At 31.1% G+C, this 21,466-nt stretch overlaps 1 protein-coding gene across 8 annotated transcripts in view; it reads left to right on the top strand.

The window, feature by feature from the left end:
* Nucleotides 1–2,553: 2,553 nt before the first annotated feature.
* The window catches only part of Wge (BAH domain and coiled-coil containing protein winged eye), a 646,012-nt gene continuing 627,099 nt past the window's right edge, over nt 2,554–21,466 (top strand). For all 8 annotated transcript variants that reach the window (XM_076763823.1, XM_076763827.1, XM_076763824.1 and 5 more), the window contains exon 1: nt 2,554–3,767. The gene's annotated coding sequence lies outside the window, so the exon portion shown is untranslated. The remainder of the gene's footprint in view (nt 3,768–21,466) is intronic.

Here is a 21,466-nt window from a genome sequence, read left to right as displayed (position 1 = left end):
AAAGGTAATTAATCCATGAAAACAAATGTCCATTTTAAGAACACCTGTTAGTTGTGAACACACTGAATTTGCGAGATATTAATTATTGTATATATAGTATCTATCGCGTAATCGTAGACAAAACTATTTGATTTATAAATTATAAAGCTAAATATCTGGAAAATAATTAAGTCGTGTACCTGTTTTCATCAATTTTATTTTCATTAAAATTTGTATATATTAGATTCTGAAACAACCTTCATATGTCGTAGATATGCCATTAAACACATTAACCATTAATATAGTAGTAGAATATCTACACATACTAAAGTGCAATATTTCATCCATATAGAAGTATGGTAAATTGATTAAAATTGCAATGTGCTAGTGATACATATAACACTATATAACATTATTATAATATATTACTAATGTAGAACAAGCAATAACGTAAAGTATTGCTATAAAATAGTAATGTGGTACTCTCAGTAGTAGTATAAGGCTACTATTTGTTTATAGTATAGCATACCGATAATGTTTGTAATTTTAGTATAGTAGAAATATAAAATAATAATACATTAGAAGTTTGCTAGTAGTAGTGCAGTATTATTACTGTATCGCTGTAGTATAGTATCTCAATACCATAGTGGCCATATGTTACACTCAATATTATTATAATATTATAGAGTAGAAAGTGTAACACACGCGTAAAGTTGAATAGACGCAGAAAGTCGGAAAAATAAAAATATTTTTTGTACAAACAGCAAGGTTTTAATTATTTCATGTCTGTGCTGTAATCATATTTAATTGTACGAAGCATTTGTCCGTTTTTAGAGAAAGTATTCAAAACGACCACCTTACACTTGTATGTGTACCTACGTATAAGCCTGAACATCTTATCTCATAGACTTCATTCGTTCAATCAATCAAACATTATCAAGACAATAACGTGACACGCGTTCTTTGTAAACAACTGAATAAAATGTTTGTATCTTTAAATTTAATAAAGAATAATTTGTTCTGTTATTGTATATCTATTAAAGATCTGCATCTATTAAAATGTCTTTACATAACTCGTGATGTTAAAACGACTCTTATTCAATAACAATACATCAAACTACAGCTGTTTACCTCAATTTTTCATGCGTACTATTTATTTTGTATTTTAATTTAAGCGATTGAAGTATGTATTAAAGATGACTTTAATGATTTTATTGACTGTTCAATTTATACAGGGTGGTCGGCCACCCCTGGGAAAAATTTTAATGAGAGATTCTAGAGGTAAAAATAGGACGAAAATCAAGAATACCAATTTGTTGATGGAGGCTTCGTTAACAAGTTATTAACATTCAAAGTTCCACCAGTAGAACGGCAATTTGTTCACATTCTCGAATTTTTTTCTTGAAAATGCATAGGATTTTGGGGGTATGTGTAATGACCAAAAATGATTGTAATTGACCCCCGCAACCGAAAATAATTTTTCCAAATAATTCGAAATTTTTTAATTTAATTTTTTAATAACTTACTAACTTACTAACGAAACCTCAGTTAAGAAATTGATATTCTTGATTTTTGTCTTATTTTGGTCTCTAGAATCTCCCATTAAAATTTTCCCCAGGGGTGGCCGAACACCCTGTATAACAATTGCAACTTTTAAAATGTAAAATGTTTTTGAAAGCGATAATAAATAGGAATAGTACACGTTCTAATATATTAATATTACTTTAGATACCTCTCTACATATTTTTCATATAGTTTTTGATTAAGAGAAATGGTATCTTATAGATCAATTTATCATAGTTATAACACATCTGCTGTTTTATTGCACTTGCAGAATAATTATTTGATACGCGAAAAAAATGATATTATTATTGGAGTAATGTTTATTTCTGTTATAAAACAAGTCTGTGAATCTTCGGAAATTACTGCTTCAACATTCAACGATAAAATATCTAAAGGCAGTGACATCTAAATATTCTCTGCTATCCCAAAAGCATTAAAATTTCGTAAATAATGTTACAAATACAAACGTTGTTACATTTATGATTTTTAGATTCGAAGTAATAAAAATGTGAAAGATAGATCCATTAAAATAACATTCTAACACAAAATGTAAGCGTCAATATTTTATCGCAAAAAGAATTTATCTTTGTTTATTCGATACATTCAGTTGATCGATACATACACAAACGCTGATAAGTGTGGAAGATTGCTCGCTTCGCGAAACAATTATATAATCTCTTCTCTAAGTTTCGATCCTATCGACTGAAATCGCAATTGTTTAGTTGAAGCGTGGTTTTCCTGAAACGGGGATTATCCTGAGAAAGCGCGGGAAAATATTCAAGTTCACATCGATGCGCAACGACAGTCTCCGGTCGAGTCCCGAAAAAAAGAGGCGCGACCAAGGAAGGTGTGGATAGAGTCGAAGGCGTGGCCGCAGGTGTGGTTTCAGGAATGTCCACTACCACTCTGGGCGTTGCTTCGGTTAGTTGTCGAGCGCAGTGGTGGGGATGACGGCATCGAACCCCGCCAGCCGCAGTCACAATTCAACCGTTCGATGGTGAGTATGTTACGATGTGCCGCGTTACGGGTGGATCCCTTTTTACCGGAAGCGAAGGAGATTACTTACTCGTCGATTGAATCTTAACATACACGCCATATTTTGGAACGAGTCGTGTCCGTTGTTTTACACGTAAGGAAAAGTCGTCCTTTAGGAACTTTTCTCAGTGAGTGATCCAACAAATTGCAAAAGTGCCGGCGAAAGTCCATCGAACAACGCAAATGGATTAAACGTTTCGAAAAGCAATCGTACTCTTTTACGCGAGACGCGATCGACTCGCTTGGTGAATGATTGTGAGTGTTTGAAAAATTTTGGAGCCACCGATCGGATGTAAGGAGAAACGTTCCGATTGTTGGGTCGAAGCTTTAAGCCGGCCGGCGCCCGCATTAAAGGGAATATATTCGAAGCGTCCGACAATCGACGGCCTCCGTTTTAACCGTCGATACACCCTGTGCTCGTGATTTCTTAATCGATTTCAACCCGCTGATATCAATTCTCCGCATCGAGTTACCAAAAATCGATGTCTCGTTTCATCTCGTTTCGGTGAAGTTCGAGAATAGTCTTAGCTCCGAGATGAGTTCCCATTCGTCGCGATCTGGGGAGAAAAACTTCGAAGGACTGTAGAAATTCTTTCCCGCCGAATATTTCGATACATTGGTTGAAAATGTAGCTTCTCGCGATTCCTAATTCCAACGCTCCTCGAACGAAAACCGTCACAACAAACAGTGACCTCGGTTCGTAATTGTTTACATCCTACGGTTCGCTTTACCGAGCGAGTCGAGTTTTTGTTAGCGAGAATCGATCGCAAATCGATTCGAGAGAACTGAACGTCTTCCTTGTCGCGCGATTCTAACGATACGACAGTGTTCGAACGGAGCCGTGAACGCAGTTCTTTGTTTCGAAGTGAGTGTTGTGCAAAAGTTCCGCGAACTCTGTTTACTGATATTAAAGTTTGCCTTCTCCGTTCGCGTTTTCAAGAGAAACTCGACGTTGCATAGTGAATAGTGAACAAACAAGTGATTATAATAGTGCGCCGTAGTTGGAAGAAATATCGTAACAGGAGTGACGACTTCCGACGGCTTCATTGTCTCGAGTTTTTTGTCGACGGTGGAGGATGATTTTGTGAACGGATATTTTTCTTTCTTGGGGATTTCTCTCCAGGATGACCGAAACCTGTCACCACGTTGCGTCCGCATAGCCGTCACAGTGGAGTTCTGCTTAATCGCAGGTAAGTGTTTTTGTCACGCGTTACGGAGCAACTACGCCCGCGAGTTGAACTTGCCTACGATTCTGTCTTCTTTGCCGCGTTTCGAGCGTGGAACGTATTTACACTTCGAAATTTACGACTATTTGTGACGCCGAGAACGTTCAAGAATGCTCGTACCGAAATGACTTGGAACAGTGGAGCATTTGTATGGTAAACACGGTAAAAAACATATTATATCTGAACTATCATACTTATCTATTTCTAATTTTTCATGTTATGTTATTCTGTCACTTTTTTCTTACGAAATTCCATCGATTGCTCTTTTTACATGCTTTCGTTTAACACGTTGTCTGCTATGGTGACCGTTTACTAGTGACCGGCGCTTTAAACCTACGACGTAACCTTAAAACCTTTACAATAAATGAATTTAATGCTTGTAAATTTTTGAATAATGTGATTGACATTAGGAATACTGTAAATTAACAAATACTCGATTGATTTATTGAATATTTCTATTTGTTACGTTTTAATTTGAACAAGTATTGAGAATAACTTTCGAGAATAACACCAACGTGTTGATTTTACTTGTAGAATACCAAACACTTTTAATTCACTTGGAGCTATGAAATTTTGTAGAGGTGAGCATTTTAGATAATATTAAAGCATTATAGAGAAATTAGGTGTATATTTTATCTTTTGTAAATATTTTACAAATTATTATGCGATACAATATTTTTACATTTTAGTGTATGTATAGGTATAGATATATATGTTGTATTTTTCAACAGCAGCCAAGTTTTTTTTTCTAAAATATACTTAAAACTTTACTCTTTTCAATAGAAGTAAAAAGACCATTGCATTGTTGCTGCATTAGTCTCGAAATAAAACATGTATTGTAGCACATGGAAATTTAATTATGAATATTTGTTTACAAAATTTTAGTGATTACATGTTGCAATATTGAAGATAATCTCAAAACTAAACCTAAAAGCAGTTGTAGCTGTAATAAAGCCATTCATTGAATATTACCTGAAAAAGTAACTTTAAAGCAACAACGAAGAATATAATAACATAAATTTTTGAGAATTTAGCAAAAATATATAAAAAAAGGCAATTTAATTTTGCAGAATTATATACAAGATGAAGAACTGTAGTAATTGTGTGTGCAAAGTTTTAAGAGATTAAACGAAGATTAAATAATATATGAAAGCTTATCATTAGAAAAACGTAGCGTACAAAATATTTTACTAGGTTTGAAATTGATGTTTTATACTGAAAAAGAACTTCGAAGGGAGTGTTTTTGAAGAGTATGTTTTAGAATTTCCTGATTCTTATTATAAAAACCTTGCAATAAGCAAGTGTATGTTACAAAACTTATTTAGCATGTATCATAGAAATAAAATAAATAAATCTAAACTGAACATACAAAGGGTAAAATATAATACTTAACAGAATATCAAATGCTAGTTAATATGTTATCTTTTTCCTTAAACTACTTGGTATCAGTGTACCTTTTTTTTTGTAATTCAATGCTTCTCTGTTGATGTTCTAAAGATTGCTGTAAACTGAAAGTCGAAAATGTTTAATAAGTGGTTTATTATGACTACAAATGTCAAATTTACAACAGATTTTGTTTGGTTTACACAAAGATATTAAAAAATGTAACTTTTAACTGCAAAAGACGTTTATATCTTACAATTATTACTATCATTCTTCTTTTGTCATATACATGATTTAGAAAGAGAAAATAAGCTATAGTAACCAACAGTGTATGCAATAAATATGATAAAAGTATGTGATAGAAAATAATACAAGTGCTTATCGTGTACTGGAAGAAACAAACAAGTAGAAACATGATGTGCAAAGATCGTACAGGTTTTACTGACTATTTTTTATTGTACTGTAAGAACTGTTTTATTTCATTCTTTTTTTTGCTGTCTCTACTAGTTGAGATTTGTAATAAAACACATAGAAAAATTATGAGCAATATATTTTCAACAATTATGTGAGCTTTGGTATGCTGAAGGTTAAAGAATTAAATTTACACGCGTGATTCAGTATTCTTGAAGAAGTTAATCCTTTGATTTGATGTAAACAGAAACTTTACAATTAAATAGTAGTAGTGTGCATACAAATGAACTACGTATTGGAATACTCATTTAGGCACGTTACACGTTTATTTACGTAATTTTAACCTATTCACAAATACAATTGCGTCTTTACGAATTACAAGTTTCATTAAATTAACCTTAAAATAACCTTCGATCGATAAAAAGGATCGTTTCGGGTCTGTCGATAGGTACATCCGGTGTTGTCAAAATTATCGGTGTACATAACGATATACATATATGTTGTTCTTTATTGGAGATCATCAACGATGTTTTGTGGAAAACGTTCAAGGAGAAAATGGTAAAAGAAAAGACATTGTACGTAAAAGACGTCGTAAATATCTTACGTTTTGCAGTAATTATTACTGTAAAACCTCAATTAACCAGCTTAATCGGAATCGAGATAGAAATTATAAAAGTAATACGTATTTACGAGATTATCATTGTATACATATATACATATACATATATGTATATTTTCCTCTTCATAAATATGTATGTAAATTTGTTTATCGTGTTAACTTTGCATTTAAAAGTTCTTTTTTCCAACAAGACGTTAATGTTTTGCAGGCGAGGGAAAATGATTTTGAATACTGCATATTTATTGATAAATAGAAGAGTGATGTACAACGTGACAATCTCACATTGTTGCGTCAATTTTATATGCATTGTTAATAATCAGTTAACAGTGAATAACATAAGGAAGACAAATAATCTTTTATATACATATTCGTTTAGAAGGTACATTCTGAAATTCATATTAATAAGAATTAATAAACTTGTTCTAATAAACAATTTCCAAATATACTTTGAATACATTTTACTTTCGAAAGTAAGGTTTCACTTGAGAGAATGCAATGTGACGAAAGTAAGGTTAGAGTTAGATTAGAATATTACGATACAATTTTCTATAGATCGAATAATCGAAAGCTCGCAGAAACGAACCATAGTTAATCGATACACTAAAATGTTTAACGATCTATCGAAGAGTATTTTTTCACGTAAAGTACATAACTATACAATTTTCTAGGTTCGTTCTCAGTAACGATAAAATCCCGTAGAAAATATTTTTTGTATAAAACTTCTTTGCAATTATCAGCTATAGAAAATTGTTTGTCTGGAAATGTAACAAAACTACTCGTTCCTTTTTGCTTCGATAAAATTAAATGTTGCCTTTTCTACAAAAACGCTCCAGTGTCTCACTGAACAGCGTTGCGTGTATCGATCATCGATTTCTTTCGCACTTTTTCCCGCGATACGTTACTTTCTGGGCTCTTCTATGTTCCTCTGTCGGTATGATTTAAATGATCGCCCGCATTATCGGCAACGATAAATTTGTATCAAAGAAGGACGCTTTTTACATGGTGTTTGAATTCACCCTCTCTCGATAGATGGCTATATCTGATATTGTTGCGTACTTACATAGTTGTATACTTTCTGATACATAATTATATCGCACATTGAAAGCTCTCTAATTTTATTTGTTTCGAAGCGACGCTATTTGGTAGAAAATCTTTTAAATATTCTGTAAGACAACTATTTTGAGGTCTTCTGTTACTGACACGTCGAACTTTCAGCTTATTGGGCAATGTTCAGTTTTATCGATATATTACTAGAAATGCGCTGAAATCGTCGCCAATCAGCTTTTGCGCATTCAACCGCATTCTACTAATCGAAAGTTCGAAACTTGCATAAGAATGCATTTGTGATAGTATCGAGTGTTCGAATATTGGTTTCAACTTACAATTTATAAAGTCAAATATCTCTGAAACGATTAATATTTGTACATATGTCATATACAGGGTGTTCGACCACCCCTGGGAAGAATTTTAATGGGAGATTCTAGGGGTTAAAATAAGACGAAAATCAAGAATACCAATTTGTTGATCGAAGCTTCGTTAAAAAGTTATTAAGGTTTAAAGTTCCGTTTGTAAAACTGCAATCTGCCAACAGCTGCGTACGCGTGATAGTGGTACTCATTCACAAAACTGTAAGACTGTCGATACGTCAGTAAGTAAAGTTTCTCACGCTGAATGAGAACCACTATCGCATAGACGCAGATTATCGTTCTACAGGCGGAACTTTAAACGTTAATAACTTCTTAACAAAGCCTCAATCAACAAATTGGTATTCTTGATTTTCGTCTTATTTTGGTTTCTAGAATCTCTCATTAAAATTTTTCTCTTTTAACTATAAATCTATCGACTCTTCATCTACACCTATTCGTAACACGAAGAAAACTTTAAAAAAATATGTTTCATAATGTTGTAAGGATTGTCGAGGATGGTCATAGCGTATAATAATTCACTAAAATTAAAATTGCGCTGTAGATCACTAAACAGCAGTGACCAAAAATTCGTAAACGTAAAAGTCGATCATTTCTCAATATATTTAATTTTTGGAACACTAAATAATATACAAGAAATGATAATAGTTTTGGGGAAAAAATTCTATTATTCTATTATTCTGTTGAACGACTGAATTCTTCCACCTGTTACGAGTGTCTCAACTAAGATGGAAATAAATCATGAAGTTCAATCGAATAAAAACACAGTTCAGTATTTATTGTGTCTTGAAACGAGATTGCAAAAATCTAACGGATTATTTCACCGTTTGGAGCTTCTCATGAACGAAATGTAAACACGTTGGTGGACCTAGCACTTGCATAAAAAGAAAAGTTAATTTTCTCAAATAAATTTTTTAAATCAAAATTTCAACATATGCTTGATGATTTGTTATAAATAACAAAATCATACACTTTGGTTTCGTATTTTACGAACAGCATCAATTCCAATATTTCGAATTTTCATTTTGCATTTATTTATTTAACGTTTTTATTGTCTATAGTACGTAGCGTTATACGCGTAAGATAAATATTCATCGAAGAAAATAAAGCGTGCAGAGGCGAGAGGTGCAATTGAGGTAGCTAATCTCAAAATTAATATTTGTTCGAAATATATTTATTTAGTATGCATATATTAATAATAAAATACGATCTATATACGTTAATTTTTATTAAGCATTGTATCATGGTAAAAAAAAAATTGAAAATCGCTGCCTTAGACGATTTTAAATATTAATCTATAAATGCAACTGAATTAATTAACAAGCATATGATAAAATGTGACAAATTTCAAGAAATGCTTTTTCTGCTATAAATGTATATAAAAAATGAAATTAAGAGATGAAAAATTTAATTCGTATATTATAAAAACACGAGAATTTCGCCAACGCGAATGTCGAATAGCACTCGCGACACAATGGGACGAATTTATAGCGTCCCTTCTATCCGTTACAGCATAATAAACAATAAATAGCAGAGCCAGTATTCGTTTCTTTTATTCGACGGAAATTGCCGTCGCTCTGAAGCGGCATTGCCAAACAACACTCGAAATATTTCACGTTATGGGCAGACGAACGTCGTCTATCTTATAAATTACGAATTCTGGTGCTTATTCCAATCGATTTAGGCAGTCTTTCAAGCGTGAAACGATCGCAGTTTCCTGAAATAATTGTCAGAGCGCCGACGTTACGAGATGCTTCCCGACGAAACGAAGAACCGTACCGATTTAGTCCCGTTTCGCCATTGTACGACGCGTTCGTTCGAAAATATTCGTTTCGATTCTACGTTTGATAAATTTTTACTCGAACGTTGTAGACTTCATTTTTCATCTTCGAGTCCTTGGGAACGAAATGTCCATCAATTTTTTTCTGTTTTTGAAAATTATTGCTCGAACGTAAACAGTATTCGTGCAGCGAGTAATTTTAGACGAAAGCTTTGTATGGCCCCGTCTCTTAATAAATATTTCTTTCTTAATAAGTTTTTTAATTTTTGTTAAAAATCCTGACTTATTAGTATAGATTGTTCTACAAGACGAGTATAATACCAGAATCCTATAAGACTTTTTTAATTAAATTTCAATTTTAGCAAATTTTTAGTTTCAATATTAACGAGTTGCTTGACTTGATTTGCATCTTAGATAGAATTTATATTAGACAGGAAAGAAGTGTGGGTCTACGTTCAATTTTAGTACCCTTCAGATAATAATTATTGCACGACTTTTGAGATGATTAGGAATTTGGGGATTTAAATGAGCAAAACTCGACTTCCCCTCAGTAACACACATTTAATAAGAGGCTTCGTTACAGACAAAAGACACACGGTACAATAGTAGTAAGTCAGAAGAACTCTAGGTGGCGCAGAAACAAATGGCGCTTTATTTCTAACAATTAGGTGTTTGTAAATTACGTTCTACGAGAAGATTGTTAGAGAATTTTGGATCTGAATTCTGTTTTAGTAAATTACTTTTGTAGCGTTTAAAAGTTTGTTAGGAAGTTACTTAGCTAAGAAAGCTTGTAATTTCTCCGTAGAAGATATAATGGCGATTTCAGGACGCTGAATTACAAGATTTATTTCAGTCTAATAGTTATCATAATGTCAAAGCATTGGGAAGACGAAGTTGATATTTTTAGGCATAATGTATTCAACAAAAATAAATGTTTAATAGTTTTAATAGATCTGTGGACTCCAGTTGTGTTTTGTTTACATCATCTGTTGTATGTAGTACTATGGAACAGCTATACAAATATTTTTTACGAGATATAAATTTTGGATAACAAATAAAATATAAACAACTGTCCATCCGTTATTCGTTATACAGAAATAAATTATTTACGCGTTATTTTATTTTTTACCTATTATTCGAATAAAATTTTGCTCGTTTTGTTTTCTTTTAAAATATGTTTTTTGGAAATCCACGTAGTTTTTTGGTAAGCTTTGTTTGGTGACGTAACATATACAGGGTGTTTATTTGAAAATTTTAAATCTAAGTATCTTGAAAATAATACATTTTTAGTAAATGTATTGAATACAAAAGGTTTTTAGTTTCAAGAGAGAAATATATTTGGTTTATTTATTTTTTATTTGTTGAACGCTTTCAAGGCTATTTGAAGAGTAACTTTGTTTTTTTTTTAAATAGAAGCCTCTATTTTTATTTAGAGATTCTTCTAAAAAGAACACTCTTGAATGGAACATTTTTTTATCGGATTTTATCTGAAAAAGATATTTAATAAAATATCGAATTATTGTTACTTTCGTTACTTCAAAAATAAAGAATGACAAATTAAATTATATAAGCGAAAAGTAAAAATATTTGAAAGGAAGCTTTTAAAAAAGTAAGAAGTGAATTTTACAATATACTGTATTATTATTTAGTACAAAATGGAGAGTATTTTAAAAATATGTTATGAAGATTGTAGACTAGTTTTAATAGTATTAGATTGTAGAATAATATATAGTTTCGAAATTTGAACACGTAAGAGACTACTGAGACTTTAAATATATTTGTGAGATAAAGTTTAATAAAAAAAATGTTTCATACAAAAGTTTGTTTTATTGTCTTTTTTAAAAAAACAAAGTTATTCTTCAAATAACTTTGAGAGCGTTCATTGAATAAAAAATAAATAAACTAGATATATTTCTTCTGAATACTAGGAAACTTTCGTATTTAAAATTTTTACCAAAAAGATGTTTTGATCACCCTGCATATGTTTAATTACATCTTGTTAGTATATGTAATAAACTAAAGAATTTTTCAATACAATCATTATATTATAAAATAATAATTATGTTATGTTTATTTTATAATATTCCATTATTTTTAAAATTTGTTACATTATTACGCGATAAAGTATTTAAAAAACCGAAGTACAATGTATTCACTATGTCAGATGAATACTTACTCGGATAAAATATGAGAAGAGATAGATAAGAGTGTTTATAATCACGGACACTACACTCACACATACTTACATATGCTTACAATTTCTAATAAATGCCATTTCCTTTTCGCGATAGATAGACATACGGAAACAAATTTCAACATAATAATAACGATAACTAAAAGTACAACAGATGATGGAGTGCATTTGTACTGTATTGAGCCAGAATAACTCCGGCGGTACACTGTTTGCCACACAGAAATACGGGTTTAAAGGGTTAATAAACAAAATTCTAGAAAATATTTTCTAAAATTATTCAATGTACGTAATTTCTTAATTTTTTTTTTTACTCATGCGCTTCTCGATTCCAAGAGCTCAATTTACAAGAATCTCTAAATATTGTTACTGAAGGAGCACAGTAAAATTAATAAATTATAGCAGATATCTTTCAATTTATTTGTGGTAGCTGTGTATTCATTGAATTTTCAGGGCAGAATATAATTTGAAGTTTATTATAATAATTTTTACGAAGGTACCTTTTATATACTATTTCTATCTCCTCTTTTTATATCCATTTGAAGAATTTTATTTTTACTTTATTCACTAAGTATGTATTAATGTTTCTAATTGTTACATTATTAGTACTTTTACTAGAGTGGAAGTTATTTTACAACGCATCCTTTAGTTTCTCCGTCAATTCTACCAATTCATAAATTAATTTGAAACAAATTGATATTTTTAAGTAGTAAAAATCCAAGTTCTTGTATCGCTGCATAATAATACATAATATATTTTAATGTATTATGCTGCGTAAAATTTCGTATTTAAAATATTAAAAGCTATTGTAGGTTTAATGCCATGGGAGTTTTCCTGAATCGTGTATACAGAGTGATCCTAAAATAAAGTGCCAGACGTTAGAAACATAATACAATATATTCTTTGTATTGAAAAAATTCTTATACAATTTTAAGTTCATAAATGCTTCATTTCGTAGTAAGAAGTGTCTTCTGAGATTACTTATTAATAGATACGTTCGAATAAATAGTTAAACACGCGGACATGATTTCAACAAGAATGATAGTTAGGTATCAAATAAGAATAAATGTGACAGAATAACTACATTATATTTTTAAAAATTATATTTATTTTTCAATTTTTCGAAAAACCTTTTTCCTCTGTTAATTTAGAAGATACTGATTCAGAGCTAAGTATAACAATTTACACGTTTGTTCGCTCGAATAGTTATTTTATTTTCTTGGGATAAGAAATTAGATGATTCACGTATCTAAATAATGAAGTTTTTTAAAAATACTCTCACAAGAAAATAAACAATTTTGCTGTTTTGGGGTAAGAAATTAGATGATTCACGTATCTAAATAATGAAGTTTTTTAAAAATACTCTCACAAGAAAATAAACAATTTTGCTGTTTAAGAAAATGATACATACACATTTAAAGTGAATCTAAGGATTAGTTGTAGTTTCTGTTATTTCCAAAGTTATTGCTATTTTGTTCAAAGCTTATCATTCAAGGTATTTTGGGCAAAAAAATGGGGCAAAAAAAAATTTGTTGATCACACTTCATAGTCAATGTCTTCTTTATTTTTTCTACTTTTCTGAAATTAAAAGATTTCTTGTCATTACTGTGACTTTGGTATAAACAAATTGTTTTAATTTAGGTTTTTATTCATTCAAAAGATAAACAGTAATTTACGAAAATTTATGCTATTTTCATATTTATTTATTTCCATTGAAACTGTTTAATTTATTTTTGAAGTTTTGGTATCATTGTTATATTTTTTGTTAGTTTTTCTTAGAGAAACAACAGAAAATAAAATGATCCATAGTTAGTTTGTCGTTGACTAAATCAAATCAATGCTGTTGTTTAAAAAGGCGGGAAGGAAAAAAAATATAAAGCTACAACACATAATTAAAATTATTCTTTGTGTGAACATCGTTATAAAAATGTAATCTTTATTACAAATAATAATAACGAAACTAATCTATAATTCACTATAGAACTGGAAGGGATGATTCAATGATTCTATAAAAAGAAACTAATTTTCTATTATTGATGCAATATCTAGGTTCATCCTTAGCCATTTCTTCCATTTTGCTTGATTCCAACTTGTTCCAATTATTATATAATAGTAACACAACTAAGAAGACTATAATTCTTTATCTAAAATTAAATCGATAATGCATACAATTTAAAACAATTTTGCACGTTTTTCCGTTATCGAGAAAAACAATTCCAAAAATCCCGATCCAATTAGATCTTGGTATAAATTCTTGCGATTAAGATTTTATTAGAAAAAGTATTCCAGACACAGTTATGCTTGAGATTTACAATTTAGTCCGGTAGAGTTATACAAAAAAAGTTTTTATCCGCGTTTTCGAATTGTTTTTGTACAAAGAACTATTAATTTTCGATTGGATCACGATTACCAGGACACCCAGTAGTTTGCAGAAACTCCGTTTAATGGTAGAATTGTAAATCGTTTCTTTATATGCAAATGGTAGACATTCAAGTTCGGGTCTTGGGATACTTTGAAAATTACGGGACCCACGCAACGTGAAACTTTTGGGATCCGACCCAACTCCAACTAATTACTTCCTGACCTGAGTTAAATCTAAAGTATCCGAAAATTTCAGGTTTTCACCTTCGGTATACCTGTAAATGTTTGGTCTTTGCACGCTCTCAATATGGTTGTAAACGTTCCTCAGGTAGTAGAGTTTCTAACAAAGGACAGCGAACGGTCAATTAAACAATTCGCAAATTGGTTTGCAGCGTTAAACATCTACTGGAACAAATGAATAAATTTAAATGTGTTATTCAGGAATATGGTTGCATTTAAGATTGTACGTGAGATGTAAATAGAGGACGTAGAACCTGTATTGCTTTACGTAAGAAGCAGTTTTTTTTAAACTGGTCATGAAATCAAGTCTGACGGTCGTCTTATTAGGTAGCATTAGGTACGCGTCTTTTATTAGGTACTAATAATTTCTCTTAATGATTACCTTGAACAATAATCGTTCAATCAGTTGGTAGAAAATTAGTAACTTTCGTGATAATTAAAATAAAACCTTATCGTGATAAAGTTGAATATTATTTAAGTAGCGTTCGATTGAGAATATACTTCGTCCAATATATTCAACTGTTTTTAAACTTTTAGATATTCGATGAAAATGGTATTTTGGTATTGTTTTCATTCTCGATGTTTGGGTTTATTTTCTTAAAATACGTTCATACTTTGGTCTTCAGGAGTTCAGAAGTTTTTGCATTATTAAAAGTTTCATTTGCAATATTCTCAAAAATATTAGAGTTTCTATAATCCTGTAAACATTGTATCATTGGCGAGTCAAAGTTAAAAATATTTCGAAGAAAATGCGTTCATTACACGCGTTTATAAGAAAACATCAGTAAATACAAAATGCAATGTTATAAAAATATACACGCCAATATGACACGTATGTAAATATATCGAAGTTAATAAAAATTGTCCTTGTTTTTGTATTTTCTTGGTTTTTTAACAAATTATATTTTAAACGATATACTTAGTTAAAAATATTCGTCTCTGCATAAACGAACCGATTTATTTATTACAAAGTAAGGACCGATTAATAGATGCTTTATTTAAGATGTTCAAATTTGATATTGTATATTACGTATATATGTTGTTTCGATATTCGTGGTATAACCGGACAAAGGGTGATTTCTCGCGAAAAAATAGATCAGATAGGACAGAATTTTTTTATACGAAGCTTTGTTTCCGAGAAAATCGAGTTTGAAAATTAATCGATTGTAACAGAGTTCGACTTGGATATTAGTGTGAGTAAAAATAACAAGTAATGGATAATCAAATTTAAAAAATGAAGCATTGTGTGAGCAAATATTACTTTTTATAATATCTTATTAAATTTGAAATTACAGAAGGGACAAAAAAGTGTTTACCAATGAGAATAACGTTTAATATTTTACGCTTAGTTGCTGGACAGATTGTTCTTTTCTATGATTATTGCTAATTATACGTAACATTTGATTGTAGGAAAAGTGGAGTCTGTTTAATTTTCGATGCATACGTTGGGCCTTTTATATATAATACTTCCATCCAGGATTTTAATGTTTCAAAAGACCAATAACGCGTATTTTAGTGAAGAATATGTAGAAATTCTAACAATATTGGAAAAGTTGTTCCTTGACCCCGTAAAGTGAGAAAATCCCATAAAAATGGTCCAATTTTCAAACAGCCATAACTCCTACAATAGTGAATATATTTCTATGAAACTTTTTTCTAAAGTAGAGCTCATGGGTACCTACAAAAAATTATTAGACAACCTTTCTATAGGGCATCAAACAAAATTACTAGAAATTGAAAACGAATTTCTAAGAGAAATCGACAAGGGTGCTTTTTTTTCGACGGGAAAAAAAATTTCAAATCGTTCTGGAAAAATTAGTTTCGGTTGCGGGGGTCAATTACAATCATTTTTGGTAAATAGACATACCCGCAAAATCCTACGCACTTGTGAGAAAAAAATTCGTGTAGGTGGACAAATTTTATTAATAATTTTATTAATAACTTTTTAACGAAGCCTCCATCAACAAATTGGTATTCTTTATTTTCGTTTTATTTTGGCCTTTAAAATCTCCCATTAAAATTTTTCCCAGGGGCAGCCGAACACCCTGTATAGTAATCAAATAATAATGAATCAGATGGGCTCAATCCGTAAATCTAATGTTAACTACGTTTACGAAAGCTATCAAAATTACATGGCGTGCTATCTTTTTGTCGCGGAGTGTATAGTCGATCGAACGCGAGATTTCGAAAGAAAGAGAGCGGATCAATGCGAGCTCACCCTAGTAGTCGAGGGATAAACGATCGATTCAGGGTTTAGAAACAGAACGTTAACGTAATACGTGGAATATTCAACGAATTTCGTTAGCGCGGCTGAGAATTCGAGGCGAGGCAGGATCGCGAGTGTATATTCCAAAGGTTATAAAAACCGGTCCTTGGTTTTGCCCGACGAAACATCGAGGCAAGCAGAGGCGAGAGAGCGACGTTTCGGCTGCTCTGGCCAAGGATCCGCTCCGAAGTGATGAGGCTTCGCGGAGTCGTTTTCTAGGCCAGTTCCCAGACATTTTTAGAGTTCGCTAATTGGAAGTAGAAATTTTATTACACAAATAAATTTAGTGGAAATAAATGTAGTTGAATGTCATACTTTACAGAAATGATTTTAGTTCTGTAAACAAAAAACACGCGTTCCTGGTGTCTTCGATTTTATTAATTCTATTCGTCCAGAATAAAAATTTAATGTTGCTTTGTATTCAGTATAAATGTAACACCGACTGGTGCTACAATGAAAACAAATATTGAACATTTTTTAAACGACGACGCTTCAGACAAAAACGATGAAATTTTATAGAAAATGTGAATCTGTTTTTGAAGTAGAAACGTGCAATTGTAAATATGTTCGATTTCATGTTGGCGTTAAGAAGCATTTATTTAGTTAGCGTTTAAAAGTTTGTGAGGAAGTTACTTAGCTAAGAAAGCTTGTAATTTCTCTGTAGAAGATATAATGGCGATTTCAGGACACTGAATTAAAAGATTTATTTTAGTCTAATAGTTATCATAACGTCAAAGCATTGGAAAGACGAAGTTGATATTTTTAGGCATAATGTATTCAATAAAAATAAATGTTTAATAGTTTTACTAGATCTGTGGACCCCAATTGTGTTTTGTTTACATCATCTGTTGTATGTAGTACTATGGAACAGTAATTTTGGATAACAAATAAAATATAAACAACTGTCTATCCGTTGTTCGTTATACAGAAACAAATTATTTACGCGTTATTTTATTTTTTACCTATTATTCGAATAAAATTTTGCTCGCTTTGTTTTTTTTTAAAACATGTTTTTCGTAAATCCACACGGTTTTTAAATTTTATAGAAAATGTGAATCTGTTTTTGAAGTAGAAACGTGCAATTAAGAAGCATTTATTTGACGTATGAGTTAAATTTCGTAATGATTGATTCACTGATATTAAAGGTTTTGGAGACGCCATCTCGAAAAGAGTAATTTCGTGAAAAATTACGTTAAAATAGAGATCTTGATACGCGACTGTTTCGTCTGTGTAACTATATTCGTATGAACTATAGCAAAAGTTACTACTGAAAGTCAATGATCATTTTAAATATATTATGGCTGTTGGCTCCCGCAACGTTCATGAAGTCAATCATTTAGCAAATAGAAAAAAATCTTATTTGCAAGCGCAATAATTTATTTAACAAATTCTATAATATAAACATACAAACAAGTTAACAGAAAATTGTCCAATGTTCAAGTTATATACAGTTCAGTTCAGATTAACGATTTCTTGCAAATTCTATGTTAAAATACAATGGCTCTTTGCTAAATGCGAACGAGGATACGTAAATAAAAAATGAGACTCTTTTACATTGAAACTTTAATCCTTAAATTGTATAACGAATACGATCAGTAACTCAATAAAAGCGATTCCTGTAAATTACGTTGACAAAAGTTTACAAGATTTATGGAGGCATCCAATAATCTTGCCATTCAGCCACTTAATGCTTGTAATGAGTATCGATTAATGGGTGTATAAATAATCGAGAAATAACTTAATTTCTCTTTTTGAAGATTTTTACTTCCACTCTTACAATTTTGCCAATTATTAGGTCGTTCTATATGTTCGTGTTATATTTTCAGTAATGAATTTTTTTCTTGAAAATGGTTAGGATTTCGAGGTTATGTCTATTCACCAAAAATAATTGTAACTGACTCCCGCAGCCAAAAATAATTTTTTCAAAACGATTTGAAACACGTGAAATTTCAGGAGAATTCTTCATTCATTATTACACATTATATTTTCGGTAACGAATTTTTTTCTCGAAACTGGGTAGAATTTCGGGGGTATGTATATTCACAAGAAATGATTGTAATTGACCCCTCAAACAAAAATAATTTTTTTCAGAATGATTTGAAATTTTTTAATTTAATTTTTTAATAACTTCCTAATGAAACTTCAGTCAAGAAATTGATATTTTTGATTTTCGTCTTATTTTGGCCTCCAGAATCTCCCATTAAAATTTTTCCCAGGGGTGGCTGAACACCCTGTATACAGTTCAGTTCAGATCAATGATTTCTTGCAAATTCTATGTTAAAATACAATGGCTCTTTGCTAAATGCGAACGAGGGTACGAAAATAAAAAGTGAGACTCTTTTACATTGAAACTTTAACTCTTAAATTGCATAACGTGTACGATCAGTAACTCAATAAAAGCGATTCCTGTAGATTACGTTGACAAAATTTTACAAGATTTATGGAGGCATCCAATAATCTTGCCATTCAGCCACTTATTGCTTGTAATGAGTGTCGATTAATGGGTGTATAAATAATCGAGAAATAACTTAATTTCTCTTTTTGAAGATTTTTACTTCCACTCTTACAATTTTGCCCATTATTAAGTCGTTCCATATGTTCGTGTCGAGTTTTCTACTGTAACTTAAAGCAGTATTTTAAACATATAATAGAATTTAATGAGAAACAGTAAACCTCTTCTTGTTTTACAACTCCTTTTCCTTTGGCAAAGTATCGTCGCTACAAAACTTGTTTCATTTGTTATTAAAGTGTAGTTCAACGCTTTTTATTAAAACATGGATATTTTCAAATTGTGTACCCACTAATAAGCCTGGAGATTATTGTATTTTATTTCTTATAAGGTTCAATTTTATTATATGCTAACAAAAGTATTCGTGCAATCAGGCTCAAGCACGATCAACAAAATTTCGAGCTTTGACACAACATCTATTTGTTTCGTATGAATTCTTGATGTTAGTTTAAAATTTCAAAAATCTCCTGAACTGATAAATTTTGTTTGTTTTTTATTAAATTACAAATCGTATCCTCGCCAGTTTCAGAATAACGACACGAACTTATGGGACCTAATATTTGAATTTTGGAACTAATAATTTAAATTTATTTCGAGTAAACAAAATTTAAAAAATAATTGATTTTATTCTACACGTTTGAAGTAAAAGATCCATCCTCCCTATTGCATGCCGCCGTTTTGAAGCTTTTTGAATTGCGTGAATAAGGGACCAGGGTGGGAGGAGACCGACCGGATTATCCTGCCGATTAATGATGAATGGCTAACGAGCCACGAAAATCATTCGACGCGTGCACGCGAAGGTTGCATGGGGGAAAAAATGAAGCCTCGCCTTCGTCGATTATTTTTGTCGCGTCTTTTGCACCGTGGCTTTTGCAAATTTTCCTTCCAACTCGCGCCCTTTATCGGGATCAACGGGTCAGTCGTGAAATTGTTGAGAAACCTGGACGAGAGATTCACATATTATAAAACGTTGTTTAACACGTTGACCAAAAACTTTGTTTTTAGAAAATTGGAAACTAGCATAACCATAATTTGTCATAGAACTTATTTTCAAAGTCTCGTTAAAATTTAGGAGTCATATTTAGACTTATTTTCTTTAACTTTTAATCCTGAGAATGAATCTGTTTAGCTCCTTAGTGAAAAATAATGTCACCCATATGTGGATGACGTGGCAGTCAATGTGTTAAATAATTTGCATAAGACTTGTTTAAAATAATCTAACAAGAATGTAATGTTCAAATAATAGAGGAAATTACATTTGTATTTAGATAAAAGAGGAAAGACATCGATAACAGAAATTGAAAGATAATATAAAGAAATGATTTTCTTAAATATTTATTTTGCTTTTACCTATGTTTTATGTAGAAGAAGAGTTTACGATAACATATTGAAAAATGTTTTCATAGTTTTGGTCAGGTTAAGGATCATAAATTTAAGATCAATCGTTTTTTACTACACACGGTAGTGCTCGATTATACAAGGTGTTCGGCCATCCCTGGGAAAAATTTGAATGGGCGATTCTAGAGGCCAAAATAAGACGAAAATCAATTTCTTGACTGAGGCTTAGTTAAAAAGTTATTAAAAAATTTCAAATCATACTAAAAAAATTATATTTAGTTACAGGGGTTAATTACAAGCATTTTTGGTGAATAGACATACCCCGAAATCCTACGCACTTTCGAGAAAAAAATTCTTTACCGCAAATCTAATGCGAGATTGAATGAAATGCTTCTCTGAAATTTCATCAAATCTTTGAAACATCATAACTCCTGAACGGATTGGAGGATTTTAATTTTTGGAAATGCAAGCAACGCGTATTTTAGTGGAGAATATGTAGAAATTCTAACAATATTGAAAGAGGTGTTCCTTGACACCGTAAACTGAGAAAAACTCCCTAAAATTGGTTCAATTTTTAAACGGCCATAACTCGTACAATAGCAAAGGTATTCTCGTTGAAATTTTTTTTTGAAGCAGAGCCCATAGATACCTACAAAAAAGTATTAGATAAAATTTCCGTACAGCGTTAAACAAATTTATTACAAATCAAAAACGAATTTTTAAGAAAAATCGACCAGGGGGTAGGTGTCTCAATTTTTCGACGAAATTGTAAAATTTCAAATCGTTCTGGAAAAATTATTTTCAGTTGCGAGGGGCAATTACAATTATTTTTGGTCATTAGACATAACGTCGAAATCCTACCCATTTTCTAGAAAAAAATTCTGTACGGGCGCAACTTTAAACGTTAATATCTTTTTAACGAAGCGTCCATTAACAAATTAGTATTCTTGATTTTCGTCTTATTTTGGCTTCTGAAATTTTTCCCAAGATTGATCGAATACCCTGTATACAAAGGTTTTATCCTCAATACATGCAAAATAATAATTCAATATTTCGGGTAAACTATGGATGTTACGGCAAAAATATGAATATATTTTTCCATTGCTTTCGTCGAAATTTACACTTTGATATTAATACGAAG

This window comes from Colletes latitarsis, chromosome 4 (assembly GCF_051014445.1).
Source record: "Colletes latitarsis isolate SP2378_abdomen chromosome 4, iyColLati1, whole genome shotgun sequence".
Lineage (NCBI taxonomy): Eukaryota > Metazoa > Arthropoda > Insecta > Hymenoptera > Colletidae > Colletes > Colletes latitarsis.
This window is presented reverse-complemented; position numbering and strand designations above follow the sequence as displayed.